The sequence below is a fragment of the Phodopus roborovskii genome, unplaced genomic scaffold (genome assembly GCF_943737965.1).
Source record: "Phodopus roborovskii unplaced genomic scaffold, PHOROB, whole genome shotgun sequence".
NCBI classification, from domain to species: domain Eukaryota; kingdom Metazoa; phylum Chordata; class Mammalia; order Rodentia; family Cricetidae; genus Phodopus; species Phodopus roborovskii.
The window spans coordinates 32825204-32837232 of record NW_026126407.1 but is presented as its reverse complement, the minus strand read 5'-3'; the positions used below and the strand labels follow the sequence as shown (position 1 = coordinate 32837232).

Genomic DNA, 12029 nt, shown 5'->3' with positions numbered 1-12029 from the left:
TTTAAAAATCACTGCAATTTATAATACATAGTAGTGACAAATGTGGGCTGAGGTGGTTTAGGCAGAGTGCACCAGTGTTGTGTGTTGGGAAGGCATGTGATGTGCAAAGTGCATGTGTGTCCATAGTCAAGGCTGCAGTGGAGTTGCACAATGCAAGCCCCAGGAGAGCTCCCAGAAACACCTCAGATGCATTATGTGTGATTTCGGGTTTTATTTTGGCTGCAGCATGTTCAGGTAGCCAGGTTTGTTTTGTGCCTCATTCTGGGCTGTGACCTACAGTCTAAGAAGCTGGGATTGACACCAACCTTTAGAATAAAATCATAGGCTTGAGACTGCCCATATGCTAAGAAAGCAGTAAGCCTAACACACACACACACACACACACACACACACACACACACACACACAAAGACAATACAAGACAGGGAGAGAGCCACCAAGGTCTAGGAACTTGGGCAATTGAGTGCAGGGCCAAGAACTCCACACAACACAACACAACACAACACGGAAGCATCACTGATGCTGTGGTACACAGGATGGAAACCCACACACTGTTATGGTGACTCTGGAACTTGGAGGAATGGAAGGGAGTGACACCCTCTTGTCTGTGAGAATCCCCATCCGAGCATCATTTCCTCCCGGCCTCACTGAACCGGTAGTTGCTTCCTTGTACTACGTAGGACAGCTTCCTAAGCCATCTCCCCTACTCTGGAAGTAGGTTCCCTGAGAGGAGCATGTGTCCAATTTACACCCAGTATCTCCACTAACAGCACAGCTACAACTCACTTAGGCTTTGTCAACGGGTGGAGAGGGGAAAAAAATAGTCACACCTTCTTCTGATAAAAGAACTAAAGAAAGAAAGGAGGAAAGAAACCAAACAAATTAAAACAAAACAAAACAAAACCAAAAACCCATGTCATACAGAGAATGTTCCCAGCCTGATAAGGAGCAATGATGTTGGGGTGGGGAGGGGGGGATGCTAGCCAGTACCAGCTTTAACATGGAAAATGGAACACTTTCCCCCAGGACCAAGCAAGACAGGCCACCTGCTCTTACCTTTTCTAGTCAGTGTCATACTAGAGAGTCTAGCTGCAAAAGAAAATTAAATAAAGGAAGCCAGATTAGAAAGGAAGATGAAAAAAAAAAAAAAGGAAGTAAGTTGTGAGCAGGCGGTGAAATGGCTGAGCAGGTACAGGTGCCTGCTGTCAAGCCTGAGGCCCTGAGTTCAGTCTCTGAGACCCACACGGTAAAAGGAAAGAAGAAGTGATTCTGGCTAGTTGTCCTCCGACCTATGACACACACAGTCATAGAGCCCATAAATACATAACAAATATATAAAATACAATAAAAACTAAAAGCCTTGTAAATGAACATTCATGGCAACATTATCTACAACAGTTCAGAAGTGTAAGCTAGAAGTGTTCCAAATGTCCGTCAACAGACCAAGAGATAAAACTGGTACCATTGTACCTGATGTCCTTTGGCAATAGAAAGGACTTTAGCCCAGATACATGTTATGACCCTGAATACACCAAGAGCCGTGAGAACATTATGCTGAGACAAAAGGCTCCACACTGTGATTCCATTTATACAGTGTGTCTAGAATATCTATGTAGACATGAAATGGACTTGTGGTTGCTTAGGGCTGGGGGGGGGGGTGGCTTTGGATGGAATCACTGGTGCTGCATAATGGCATGAGGTCTCTTTTGGGGATGCAGGATATGTTCTAGAATTATCTGAGATTGTGGTTGCCCAAGTTTGTGAGTTACTACAAATAATGGAAGCGTATGGTTTAAATGGCGAATTGTCAACTACTCCACCTATGCCTTTCTTAAGACACCTACTCCCAAACTTAGTATGAACCTATAGGTACCACATAACCAAGTGGGGTACAGAGCGAGCCAGAGATGGAGCAGGGAGGGTACAGTGGGAAGGATAAACAGAGGAACAGATATCCCCACCCTGTCCCATGGAGCAGCCCCTAAACTGGCTGTTAGCCTCTCCCCTGCCTGGCTGATTGTTGTCTGTTTGCGAGGGTCTCACTAGGGCGCAAGCTGGCCTAGAGCTCACAGCAGTTCGCTGGCCTCCGTGGTGTGTAATGGGGTAGGTACACACCACCACACCACTGCCCTATAGTGCTCACCTCACAGCTTCTGCATTTGCTCCACTCTGGGGAAAAGACTTCTCAGACTATAGGAAACCACTGGGGCAGGGGGATGATAGGCTCTGAAGTTCTAAATAAATAAATAAAAGGAGTAGTTATCCAACAGAGTTCCCTTCCCAGTGATGCTGAGACTGGGGCCCAGACACGCCTCTTGCATGCAGTGATGTGGCTGGTTAGGGACTGGACTCGCACAGCAATCTGGGAAGATGAGTCTGATGCAGCAACTGACATTTAACTTGACATTAAGAAAAAAAATAATTCTGATTTCCCAACGAAACACAACACCAAGTTTAAAAAAAGAAATCTAACATCACTTAGCCCTCCTGCTCTCATCAAGGGCGCACCTTAATGATATAGATGTGTTACATGTGCTTTTGGTTAAAATAGAGATCTCAGTAGATGCGGAGTGGGGGGTTGGGAGGACAGGGTGTGATAGAAGAAAGTGAACCTGCAAAAGAGATAAGCCTAGAGTGTGAACACAACATTAGAGACTGCATGGAGCTACTCAAAGACATAGCCCCCAGGAGAGGCCCCACTCCCACTCTGCAGGGTTGTCCTGCACTACAAGCCTTTCAATCCTTGCTTTTCCAAAAACGTGTGCATGTATTGCTTTGAGCAGAATTTTAAATTTGACTCTGAAGGACAACCCACAGACCCCCTTGCTAGCCGTTGAGACACCTGGCCAGTACACAGCACCTGCTGCCTTGGCAGTGCCTCCGTGTGCTGCCTGTCCCCTGGGACCAGAAGTCCTGTCACCTACAGAGTCTCTGTTCTCAGGGGATCTGAGGGTGGAACCAGGAAGCGAAAGTCAGCCTCCGTATGAATGTCTGAAGAAAGCCTACCTAGCCTTGTTTTTCTATAAGGAATCAGAGAAAAAAACCTTGTTGGGGCAAAGGGACTTGCCATTTCACTGGCCATTTTTCTCAGCTGCTTTCGGGGATAGTGGGGTTGAGCAAGGCTTTTTGGTGGCAACCAAAAGCTCAGAGTTACGGTTCCCAGCCCTTTATGGAGGGGAAGTCATGCCTCCATGGTGCCCAGCTGATTTTGCTCCCACCAGGGATTACAGCAGCTGCCACATGAGAGCAATGAGATTTGTATGTGAAGAGGAGAGCAGGCTTTCAGAAGCTCCGGTCAAAGGAACCATCTGCTGAGGAAACCAAGAGGGGACTGTCAGGGTCAAGGACCACGTGGGACCAGTTGATTGCAGATTCTTTCGCGGTTGGTCTCTAAGGTAGAGGATGCAGACCTTGCCTTTCTGGCTGTGGACCTGCAACCTGAACATGGCTCCATCTGAGGCTGACTTAGGCTCCTAAATCATGTTCACTGACTCTCCAAGGGGCAGCTTCTCTGTGAAATATGGAGACTGGGATCTGGGAGGACAACGTACTAGGTAAAGCGCCCACTGTGCAAATGTTCAGAATAGAGTTTGACCTCCAGGGCTTATATTTTAAAAAATAAAACCTGGGCCTGCTGGTCCTTGCTTCTAACACTGGTGCTGGGGATGTAGGGACAGGTGGGTCCTTGGGGTTCATTAGTCAGCCAGTTGAACCTAATTGGTAAGCTCCAGGCTCATAGGAAACCCTGTCTTTAAAACTATTAATAATAATAATAATAATAATAATAATAATAATAATAATAATATCAAAACAAAGTGGACAACATCCAGGGGAATGACTTCCATGGTTGTGCAGTCAATTTCTGGCCTCTATATGCACACACACACAAACTTGTGTGGCTATACACACACACACACAAGAAAAAGAGGCTGGTATGCTAGTAGCCTCAACCATGATGTCAGAATCTGTGTTATAGAGGTTGTTGCAACTCAATGGTAAAGCACTGAGGCCTGCCAACAAGCTACATTTTATTACGCAGGAAGAGAGGTTTCAGTGTTCCCATCACATCACTGGTAATACTTTGTCCTTTCTGTGGAGTGTGGTGCTGAAGCAGTGAGAGATATTGATCATGTGACCACTGTACCTCTCAAAAATGCAAAATCCCAAGCAACCAGTTAAGAATCAGTGTATTTGATCTTTTTTCCCTGGGCCTTTCCAACCCGTAGGCAAATGATTCTGATGCTAGATGAGACATTTACCTCCATATAAGGGACACTCTTAAAGCCACACTTCCTCAGTTTGGATCATCTGCCCAGGGTGTACAGGGTCATCTGTCTGTTCAAGGACATCCTGGCTGTGTGCCTTTGCTCAAACTATGGCCATAGCTCTGTGTCTTGTTTCCTCCTCTTCTCAAATCCTACCTTGTGTCAAGCAAGGCCCAAGTCTAGATCAACCTATTCTGAATGCACAAGGAAAAGGTGGCTTATGTATGCATTGAAGTAGGTTGTTTTGGCCACAAAAATGAAATCATGTCATGTGCAAAAAAAAAAAAAAAAAAAAAAAAAAAAAAAAAATGGATGCAACTGGAACTCATTATATTGAGAGAATTAAGTCACTCTTGGAAAAGACAAATATCACGTGTCTTCTCTCATTTGTGGGTCCCAGGTTTTACACAGATACATAATCTCATACGGACAGACAGGCATGAGAGTAGAAGCAAAAATCTCTAGAGGAACAAAGGGGACAAATGTGTAGGTGGGGAGGAGAAAGGTGATGAGGAGTTGGGTGAAAACATGCTAGAAGTATGCTATATACTTGCATGAAAATAGCCTTATACAAGCCAGTTTAATAAAACAACAGTAAACAGGCCAGTCTCTTCCACGGCAGAACTCATGGCTAGAACCCACCATCTCCTGTCCCATCCCAAACTGCTTTCACCTTATTACAAATTCTTCAGGCCACCACTGATGTCACAGATAGATTTCCTTTCTGGATTTGATGCCTTGAACAGGGGAGAGGCACTAGGCACTGCAGAGAGTTCATTAATGTTTAATGATTTGTTGTCTGCATGAGCTAATGACCCAAATCCATGTTCTCTGGTTAAAAATAAAAACAAACAAGAATAAAATAAAGGAAACTGAAAATATACCATAGTCCCCCGAGGCACCCTATCTACAGAAGCCTTACTCATCTAAGAAAACTTCTGTAGATGATCCTTCCATCCTATGTCTCTACTGCTCATTATAAGAAGTGACATTGCATATCTCTTTCCCATGTGGAGCTGTGACAGAATTAGAGGTTGAGGGGAGACTTTTAGATTTTAATTCTTACCTCACTATTCACACTTTGTTGAATTCAATCCTAGAGCATCACATTTTAAAAGCACAAATTGAAAAGAGTTCTCAGAATCTCTCAGCACTGAGATAATGAGTCTCTATAATGAGGGTCTGCTCTGCCTGTACTTTGATCTCATGGGCATTCAGGGAAAGCTGGGCAATTCTCAGGTCAGCCCCAGCTTGTTTCTTAATCCTCTGAGAGGAAACTGGTCCAAACTTAGGGAGTCTCTGAAAGTTTCCTAATCAGGCCACCACCTTTACTTTCTGCGGAAAGCCCCCAATCCTGTCATAGTTATTTGTCACAGTCACGAGACAGGATTTAAACTCTGAGAAGTCTACTCTCAGTGTTGAGTAAGTGGCACCATCCCATGGGCCAACCATAGAATAAAAAGGAATAATAATAATAATAATAATAATGGTAATAGTAATTATAGTAATACAAGCTGAGCACTGGCTTTCATCTTTCTCTACTTCCTGACTGGGGTTACAATGTGACCGGCTACTTTACGCTCCTGCCCTCATGATGGACTGTACCCCTTTAAACTGTGAGCCAAAAGAAATCCTTTCTTCCTTAGGTTGCTTTTGTTGAGTATTTTGTGACAGCAATAAGAAAAGTCACTCACTTGAAAACTATACAAAACTCCCTCCATTCCACTTAAGAGATTGAAGTCTGAGAACCTCCACTCCGAAAAGACTGGCCACTAAGGCCAGCACCCAATCAAAAGGCCCCCACTAATGAGGTCATCACTGGGTCTCTTCTTCTGGAAGGTTCTATTTGCTTTTCCCTGTCATTGCACTGCTTCCAAGATGACATGAGTCTTTCAGAGTGCCAGACAGACAGAATGAGCCCTGCAAGAAAGCCTGATGCACTTGGCTCTGTCCTTTTACATCACTGATCTCAATAATGTGCACCCAATTCACTTCTCCTGTCACCAGGACCCAAGAAGCATGATGTAAGAGGATGTCTTTTGAGGCACATTACACACACACACACACACACACACACACACACACACACACACACACTGCTTAGTACAATGGTCATAGCTACAAAGCTACTGTTTGAACTTTTGCATCCTGGGAGCCACTGGCCCCCACCCTGCCCTCCAGTGAATCCTGAAATGATTCTATGCAAATAAAGGCATTATAGAATCTGTGACCCACAAAGCACCTTTCAGTTTCCTTCTGGCTCCATGGCACAGAGAAGTCACAGATTCAACACTCAAACTACATTTAATAAATAGTCCTTTTAGGAATGGAGGCTCCCATCCAAAAGAGCCATGCTCAGGAGCCTCTTTCTCTTCCTCTTTCCATGACTTCTTCTCCAATTAGGGGTTCACAGACATTATCTCATCCCGGGGCTTTGGTGGTGGCAGGCAGGTAACAGGGTGAGCAGACTGCTTTCCATTGCTTAATTGCTGAAGTCGGAAAAGGCAGTGGCCGTGTTAAAGGTACACAGCAAGCCGAGGAGAAACCTCCTGTCCTAAGTCCACTGCCCTGCTCTGTCTGTCCCAGAAGCAAAGCGGAGCTCGCCCTTGACATTTTGGTTTGGTTGCAAAACGCTGAATATACACAGAAGGAGAAGTTCTTCCTGGACTCTGTGTGCTGAAATGTGAGAATTACCTCTGCTAGCTCACTCCCACCCCCTTCCTCCTGCCTACTCAAGTTCTACCACACTGGCTTTCAGCAGCTGCCAGGTGAAGCCCTGGCCAACACCTTGTCTGATCACATGTCTTTTCAATGTCTTTGGCACACACCATGATTGATCCAGCAGACCAACTCTCCTTGAAAAAGCAAGATTCAGGTAAGAGGTGGAGACACTGGGGGGGGGGGGCGCTGTGCATTAACTGTGTACATGAATCGGGTTCTCAGGGATCTTGCAAATAATGCATCGAAACAATAGGGATATAAATAGGAGAGTGACTGTGTGCCACACGTTCGTTCTGTTCAGCACTTTAAGGCACCCTTCATTTAATAAGAACGTTCAATGACGTACCAGCCCCTCCCCCATCACAGCTGGCCTTCCTTTCACAGCCTGCAAGGCACATACTGCCTGCTGCCTTCCCTTTCCTAGAACCACCTCCAGCTACAAATGCAAGGCCATCCACTGGACCCTAGATATGGCTTTGCTTCTCAACTCGTCGAGACCAAGGCCTTTCACAAAGGCTCCAATGAGGTGACTGACATCTGGTTTCGTCAACTATAAGTGAATAATTAATACTTGCCAGTAAAGAAATAGACTCATTGTTATGGTGGCCACATGAAGGCTACAAAAAGGCCATTTTGTGAAGCTCTTGGTGGAACCCTGGGGCTAACAGTGGCCCAAAGAAGCCTCTTGGAACATGGAGGCTGAGGCTGGAATGTGAGGACAGGAGCCCTATACTGTTTTCTAGCAACATGGTTCCCAATGCTAATTAGCTTGTTGCCTATTCATCACCTAATTTAGCTTTCAGGTCAATGACAGCCTCTGAGGCCCACTGAACACAGAGGGGGCACAATAATCAGAGGGTACATGTTCTGTTACTGGGGCCCTTTGCTAGTTGTTAAATTACTTCTCCCTGTGATCTGATTTGAGCAAACGTCTCTGAACCTAGACTGCTGTATACCCCCACCCCTGGCCTAATGCCTAATTCATGCTTTTCTTTTTCATTTCCCACCACAGAGTGAACAAGGCAGTCTTGGGTTCCTATACAACCAGTCGGATCTGGCCAGGAAATATAATAAAGAAGCTTAGTGAGCTAATGCCACTGGCCTGGGGCTCAGCAAGCAGAAGTACCCAGAGGCACTGGCTTTATACGCAGCAGTATGCTGTTTGTGGCTTTGTAACTGTCAGGGCAGATGGCAGCTAGCTTCAGTAAGGAAGCTATGGGAAAATTTCACACCCCATAAACAGAGACTGGTGATCAACAAAAGCCTTCTGGTGACAGAAACCCCTGACCTATTGCTCACAAATGCTCTCTCTCTCTCTCTCTCTCTCTCTCTCTCTCTCTCTCTCTCTCTCTCTCTCTCTCTCTCCTCTCTCCCTGCCCATCAGGCCAAAGCAGTCGACAGCTGCTAGATATGTCATTTTGGTGACAGTATCACGCCCACATCTAGCTTACATCTGAAAGTCAACCACTAGAGACAACAAATATTTTGACTTCAACGTTGTCTCCTATTAAAATGTCTGCTAGCCTCAGCCTCCTTTCTGATCCCATGACTTCTGAGGCACCTGCTTGGCATCCAATGGGAAAACCTTTTGCATTTAGCTCTTCAAGATAAACAGTACTCACTGGCTCCTTTCTCAAGCAAGTTTGACAGGAGACAAGGGATATATAGAGCATTGCAGGGAAGGGGAGAAGGCTCCAGGGGGGTATGGTGGTGGGGACAACTCCCTTCAAGGACTCTACAATCATGACTACAGATATTAGTCTACATTTTTCGTCCTGCATTGAGTGCTAGGCATGGATTCTAGCAGGGCCTGTTGTACCCAAGAGTAAGGCTGGTCACTTCCTGCCCTAAGGGGAGGGGGCAAGAAGCAGAAACGGTAGTTTAGGGGCCAATAGGCTCTTGACTTGAGCCCCTGACTGCAGTCTGTCCTCCAAGTCTTCTTAGCCAACTGTGGGGTTGTGGGCACTAGAATCTGGGCAAGCCAAGTTCAAAGTCAGGTTCCCTGGGCTGGGATGCTGGACAGGAAAACCATCATTCGGTTGGACCATGCTCCCTGCCCCCACTCTTCAGCACAGGCTACTCCTTCCCATCCTGTGCACACAGGAGGACGTCCCTCCCTGGCGGGGGGGGGGGGGTTATGTGTGATATGACCATCTTTCACAACAGGCAGGTTGGCTGCTACATATGAAGGAAACCTTGTCCGCAAGGATTCCATCACCTCACCTCTTCGCTCCCTGCAGTCAACCGGGAGAGAGGTGCTAGCATAGGCCAGAACGCTTCGAAGCAGGTCAGCCATGCCTCCTGGCTCACCAGAACCCCCTCTCTCAAATCGCGCTGCTGCAGCCCTGGCCCCGCCCGGCTCCGGTTCACCGCTGGCGCCCAGTACCCCACTGCCTACCAGGCGGGCCCAGGCGGCTCTCGCTAGCCTTGGGGGAGTGAAGGTGGCCGCGACCGCAGAGGCGGGGACCGGCCAGAGATCTGCAGTACCTGGGCGTAGGGATGTGGCCCCCGCCTGGCTTGTGGCCCCCCACAGGTATCCCTGGTCCTCGACACTATCCCTGTCTCCCCTTGGGGTGGGCGGCTCCGGCCCAGGCCACGCACCTGCTGCTGCTGAGGCCGCCGCGGGGACCTCCGCGCTGTACCGGCGCCTCCTGGGAGACGCTCCCTGCCCAGGGCGCCCAGTGCGGCGGAGAGGAGAAGGGGCAGCGCGGGGCCTGCAGCTGGGCCTCTAGGGACTCGGGGCCGCACAGCCTCGGGCGCCAAGCCAAGCGCCCCCAGCGGGCTGGGAGAAGTGGCGCCCGCCCCTCGCGCATCCTCAGGAGAGCATCCTCCTCCTAGGCAAGCATTTCGGCCCCCGCATCATCCCCGACAGACATCTCCAAGAGACTCTTACCTGGGTCGGTGGCAGGTCCAGGGGAGGGGCCCGAGGCTACCGCAGGGCCCCGCGCCGCGCCGGGGCGCAGGATGCTCAGCCCCGCTCCGCCGCTGCGCCGGCCGCCCGCCGCGCCCCGCCCGCGGCTCCGCCTCTCCGCGGCTCCTCCTCCAGCCACCGTGCCCGGCCCCTCCGCCGCCGCTGCTGTCACACAAAGAGCCGGAAATGGTTGCGGCGAGGGGCTCCCTGTGCACCCCTGATCTGCAACCTCCCGCTCCCAAGGGCCGCGCTGGACTCATACTTTCCGGCTTTAGAGTATGCAGCTTCCCGACTCTGGAGGTGGAGGAGGGACGCCTTCTCTGTTGCTTGCCTCCATCACTAGCGACACCTGCCACCCCAGAAGGAAGCAAGCTTCGGCTTCATTCGCAACTCCCCAGTGTCAAATTATTTTCAAGTAGTCATTTCTCCATCACATCTTTATCGACTACCTGTTTTGTTCCAAGCGTCTTGTCTAGAGTCAGGTATGCACTGGTGTACCATAGAGGCTCTTCCTTGCCCGCTTGGAGCTTATTATCTGTCAGCATTAACTGACCTAACAGAGGTCCAGTGACAGCTGGGAAAATCAGCTGAAGGAGAAGGCTGAGTTAGGGGTTAGGCCCTCCCACTAATTGAGCTTTCTCCTTAGTGCCCCACCTGTGGTCAAGAATTTCTCCTGGGGTCTGTGTCGCAGAGGATGAAGGTGCTTGCTGCTAAGCCTGATAACCTTGTTCGATCCCCAGAATCCACGTGATGGAAGGCGTCAGAAAGCGCCTGTAAATTGTCCTCTGATCTCCACCCACATGCACTCACACCCTTATACACACATGCACACAATAAATAAATGTAGTAATTTAAAAATAAAGAGAAACTTCTCCTACTTTTCCATTTCTTAAGAGTAGAACCCCACAGCTATCATATATTTTTAAAGTACTGGTCCGTGTCAACGGCACTCAGGAAGAATTGCCTTGTGGACAAAATCATGATGTGTGGACTTTGAGGCAAATCCAGAAAGAAGCTGAGGGAACAGGCACCTTTGTTTGTTGTTAGTTTGTTTGTTTTTCCTTTAGATGCTGCTTCAGCTGTTCAAATAATCTGTGCTCCTTGAGATGCAACCTGGAGGCTTTTAGATAGGGATGAGGCAGGCTACATTGAATCCTGGCCAGTAGACTCAGCCCAGGAGAACTAACTGCAAAGTACTTGAGACGCTGGAGTGTGGGTGTGTAGAACTAATGAGTAAAGAAGGTCAAAGGGATCTTGTTAGAGCTCACAAATTTGGGCTTAGCCAGTTGTTCCCTATAAATGGCTACTGATGGAGAAAACACTTTATCCAAGTCTCAGGAAAGTACTCGAGAAGACTCCACTGATCTCACATACTTCCCCAAGGGCTCAGGACTCGCAATCCTCTGTGGTTTGATGTTACATCACTGGTCTAATTTAAATTGCTATTTCAGAAGGGATGACTTACATATATAGCAACACACATACACGCCCCCTCTCCGATGCCATGTGAGAAAGCCATGGGGGTGTTTGTAGGGGATAGCTTTAAAAAAAAAAAAACTCAGGTTTTATCTTTTTTCATTGTCTACCATGGTCCTTGGAATTTTGATCTGCAGTGGCTGTAGATGCTTATGAGTGAGAATTGCAATTCGTTGGGTTTTCATCCTAAAGACCATATTGTCTGGGGTGTTTTTATTTACCCAGAGATGTATTTCTCTGTGTTGTTCTTTCTCTGTCTTTGCAGCAGAGGAAAAGTTTGTTCAGAAACAGAAATATGACAGTTGTCTTGTATGGGGCTATATTTTAGGCAATTTTATTTTCTCTGGCTGTTGAGTCCTGCTTGCTCCTAGAAAAGAAGCAGCATGGGTTTTTATAGTACTGAATCAGAAAGACAAATACTTGCCTTTTTGTTTGAGTTTTGCAACCAACTGAAGAGTGACCTTAAGCAAGAAGTTTTGTCCTCTACACCCGCCCCCCTCGTTTCCCCATCTATAAATTTAACTTGGCTACACTCCAACATCCCTCTGTATGGATAGAATTACATGAGTTAAAACAGAGGGCATTTCCTTCTCAGAGTTAGGGTGCTTCCTTAGCGTCACATTGCCCTTGGGATGGAGCCTAAACTCTATAGTGGC

The 12029-nt window shown here is 47.7% G+C and overlaps 1 protein-coding gene across 4 annotated transcripts in view; it reads right to left on the bottom strand.

Annotated features, from left to right (window-relative positions):
* Nucleotides 1-10012, bottom strand: part of Cyfip2 (cytoplasmic FMR1 interacting protein 2) — a 117529-nt gene extending 107517 nt beyond the window's left edge. For 2 of the 4 annotated variants that reach the window (XM_051180865.1, XM_051180869.1), the window contains exon 1: nt 9880-10012. The gene's annotated coding sequence lies outside the window, so the exon portion shown is untranslated. Of the gene's footprint in view, nt 1-2143; nt 2230-9587; nt 9715-9879 lie in introns of those variants that run through there. The other 2 variants (XM_051180866.1, XM_051180868.1) reach the window with 2 other exon arrangements.
* Between the last annotated feature and the right edge of the window lie 2017 nt (nt 10013-12029).